We start from the raw sequence: 4,338 nt of genomic DNA on the forward strand, positions 1-4,338 counted from the left end.
TGATGCTCAAACAGGTTAATACACCATCACCAGGGTGCTGCTCACATTGTACTACATGCTGAGGAAGATGCACGCAGCTGGGTGGACTTTTGTTTTGTGTCTGTGCTTCAACTGTGCGTCTTCAATTGGTAAGTGACTCGGTGGAAGTCTAAAAAGTATGAAACTACTCTAATCAATTAAAAAAAATAAAAACAAAATGCGGATTGAAATATTTTGGCTGAATATTTGGACTTCTGACCCAGTGGATGGTTTCAGAAAAATATTTTTAATCAGATTTAAGATATATTAATTAAACTAATCAACTAAAATTCATGAGGTTGATTTTTTTTGCATTTATTATTTATAATTGCATTTATTAAAGGAAATGTGAATTTCATATGCAAAAGTATTTAGAAAGCAAGTCTAACTCACAGTTTACCATCCAACTGATAGAAGGCAATCAAACCTAAATCCAACAGTCACGAAACCTAAAGGAAATACAAAGGAAACTTCTGTGATATGTTTTACTGAAACGTAACCAGAGATCTTTCTTGTAAAATACAATGTTTGTATCTTTAAAATACCTTTAAAATGCCTACTACTTCCTTTGACACTTTCTTGTTTAATGCACTGAAACAGACATATGTTTAATTGCACTTTAGGTCTTTAATTACCTAGATATGATTGTTATACTGTTTAAATATGTTTAAAACTTTATTTTTATCACTGTGTAGCTGGGTTGTAAAGATTGTTAGTGTCAAGGTCTGTGCAGGCAGACCATGATGAGTGGAAAGTAATGGACCCAAATGCAGATTAACAAAACGTGGAAATGAAATTGGATTATAACAAAAGTTGCGCCTTTTATTGAGGCCGGAAAACAGAACATGAACCAAACACTTCTGCTTCTTCTTCCCTGTCATAATTATTCACTTTTATTGAAGAAATGAACACGTCATGAGCTCTGAATACCTGCAGTATGGAGGGGTAAGAGGTTGTTCTGTTGGCTCTTTGATCATCTGACCACGAGATGAGTAAACTAAACTTTCTATTTTGTTTCATTTTTCCCTTTATGATGAAGACTCCTGTGAACATTTAGGAGAAATCGGTGAAGAGCACAGACTGAAGGCTCCATTTGGTTCATCTGTGCTTCTACCATGCAACATTCAAACAAGCAAGTTCAAATGGGTGACGTGGAACTACAGTGGCTCAGGGCAATTGCTCAATCTCTCATCTGAAGGGCACGTTACATTTTTTGACCCCAGAAATGGCCGAGTGAAAGCCTTTCCAAACCAGGGCTCAGAGGGGAACTACTCTATCAGAATTGATGATCTTGAAAAGGCTGACATAGGATTTTACCACTGTATACAGGAGGAGGGAAAATGTGTTCGAGTGGTGCTGGATGAAATAGGTAAGTGGATTTTTATTTGTAGATTTTAAATTAATTTAATTTTGAGCTGTAGAGTTTCTTCATTTTGAATAACAAATCTCAAAGCCTGACAGGCAAAAGGACAAATCAATAATCTATTACAATGATGTACTCTGATACATATCTAGTAAAACAGCTGGTCTTCATGCAGGTACACAAAGAATCCCGTGGCTGGTGATTTACATCTCCGCTGGTGTGACTGCTCTATTTGTGGTGGGTGTTGGTGGCCACTATGGCTACCAAAAATGCAAAGGTGAGAACTTGCTGTGTCTGACTGGATTGTCAAGTGATTGTTTTGGAGGGTGGATTGGTCACAGAACCATTGTACCAGACAAAAAATAATTAAACTGCCAAACTGCAAGATATCCCATGTTTATAGTCCTGTAGAATTTGTATCACAGAGAAAAAAAAATTTTTTTTAAATTAACCTATTTTTAGTTTAAAAAAAAAAAGTTGTTTCAAACCGTAATAAATTAGCTAAGGATTCCAAAATAAATAATCTGTTGTCGGACAGCATAATGCTAAGAGCACTTTTAACACAAACAAATAAAACAATAAATGTCAGACTACTGGAATAACAAATGTGAAATCTAAAATAAAATGTATTGTTTGTTTTCGTACAGGAGAAAACAGGTGAGAGGCCACAGAATCTTCCTTCTATAATTAATCCTCAGAAGAGGGAAAAGAGAAAAAGAAGAGCAAAAATGAAAATACTGAAAAGTTACTAAATTACAAAATTCTATAAATAAAATTATTCATGAACTAACTGCAATTAACGACATCTAAGGTTGCAAAGCCATTTCTAAAGCTTCAGGATTTCAGAGAACCACAGTGAAAGCCATTATCCACAGACGGAGAAAACTTGGAAAAGTGGTGAGCCTTCCCAGGAGTGACCACCTAACAAGAAGACTCCCAAGATCACATTGACCTCATCTAGGAAGTGAAAAAGAAAACAGAACATCATCTCATGAACTGCAGGCCTCACTTGTCTCAGTTAATGTCAGAGGTCATGATTCAATAATAAGAGATTTTGCTCCTTATCACAACTGTTTGAAAGTTTTGCTGCTGCCGCACAACCAGTTATTAGGTTTAGGAAGCAATTACTTTTTTCACACAGGGCCAGTTAGGTTTGGATCATTTTTTTCCTTTAATAAATGAAATCATCATTTAACGACTACATTTTATACTTACTCAGGCTACCTTTGTGTGATATTGAAGTGTTTTATCTGAAACAGTTTGACAAACATTCAAAAAGAAAAAGAAATCAAGAAGAGGGAAAAACACTTCTTCACAGCACTGGATGTATATATGCTGATTTATTTTTTATTTTATTTTTTTTTTTGACACAACCCACTGTGGCTTATGGTTCTAATTTTAACTCTTACAGAAACCTGACATTTATGCAGTGTGTGCATCCACGTGTAAATTGCATTGGCTTCTAAAAGAGAAGGTTTGCTTATCTGTTGTTTACTAAAATATAGAAAGTGACAGCAACCACCAAATAAAGCAAGCAAAGAAAAGAAATATGCAAGTTATATATATTTCAAACATATTAACTTTATTTGACACATGATTATACACTCAATATGCATGTTTTTTTTTGTTTGTTTTTTTACAACAGATTATCCAGAACAAAGTTTACTGGGTTCTGTCAAGATCCTTCAAAAAAGGAAAAATAAGTTTTGTACACACATATTTGCAAACCATCTATCAGTTTTGTAGGGGAAGCTGACATATACCAGAAGAGTTTAATCTGAGACATTCCTTAGCTGCTGCTTTTAACCGTGTTGAATTACCATATTTCTCGCTCCTTTTTCTCATTGCTCTCCTATTACTATGAAATATTTAGAAAAAAGTGAGAACTGTATAAGTCAGCTGGGTACATTAAAGTTACAGGTGATGTTTCTGTGTGTGAGTTTCAGCAGCTTCGTGCAAACCACCAGTTTTTATTTATACACTGTTTTTTACCATAATGAGGACAGTGGTTTCCATTCTCTTGGCCCTGAGGCATTAGTGCTAGCAACAACCACCGTCTGCGACCGAGAGGGCTTCTTACTAGCTGTTGCTGTAAAAAAAACTCTCTGTTAAAGGTGGAGCTGCTAACATGTGACTTAATTTGACACATTTTGCCTTGATTACTATTTATTATTTCTTTTTCTCTGTCAGCTTTTTAGGTCTCTCTTGTTTTGCTTTTGTTGGTCCATTTTTATCAACCACTACCTTCCCAGTGTGCACAGACATGCAGGGAAGGGGAAGTGCTGATTGTTTTAAGAGATTAGATTGGGCAATCCATTGTCAGTAATGAAAATGAACCAATAGTGCTTGTAGGGCCAGTGGGCAGTGGCCCAGAAGCTGACTTGTAGCCCGTATAAGTATATTGACTTATACTAGATGGTATGTGTCATGGCTACTGAACGGACCCACGCGCAGACAGTTCTTTCAAGGAAACAAAAAGGGGATTTATTTACAATAGGGATCACCTTAGTGCAAAATATATGTACAGTGAGTTGGGAGGGGGTCCAGGGCTCCAGGGAGAGAAGGGGGGGGGAATCCACACACACGCTCCCTCTTCCACTCAGTCACCGCCACCGCTCCTCCGCACACACGCACTCCTCTTCAGCCGCACTCGCCCCAACACTCCACACACTGCCCCACTTGGACAGGTCCGGTGATTCGGTCCAGAATCTACAGACAGAAGGTCAAGGTTAGTTCCACAACATAAAACACGTGTAAGCGATTCTTCTTTGAATATGCCGCGAGCACGAACTCAGGTGGTTCGACGTTCCAGCGGTGAGCTGCTCTGTGCCACTGCCTTAAATAGCAGCTGGGGAAATCAGCCAGATCAGCCGCAGGTGGACACCATCCACAGGGGTGCGTGGGCCAAGAGTGAGAGCCCGTAATGAGCTCCACCCAGGCAGAGAGGAGGAGGAGAG

The 4,338-nt window shown here is 38.0% G+C and overlaps 1 long non-coding RNA gene across 1 annotated transcript; it reads left to right on the top strand.

Annotated features, from left to right (window-relative positions):
* LOC143421940 (uncharacterized) lies at positions 1-2,910 on the top strand. The gene is made up of 4 exons (XR_013101543.1): positions 1-128; positions 1,058-1,387; positions 1,557-1,658; positions 2,029-2,910. It is a non-coding gene; the product is annotated as an uncharacterized LOC143421940 (long non-coding RNA).
* Positions 2,911-4,338: the final 1,428 nt, after the last annotated feature.

The sequence above is a fragment of the Maylandia zebra genome, linkage group LG14 (assembly GCF_041146795.1).
Source record: "Maylandia zebra isolate NMK-2024a linkage group LG14, Mzebra_GT3a, whole genome shotgun sequence".
NCBI lineage: Eukaryota > Metazoa > Chordata > Actinopteri > Cichliformes > Cichlidae > Maylandia > Maylandia zebra.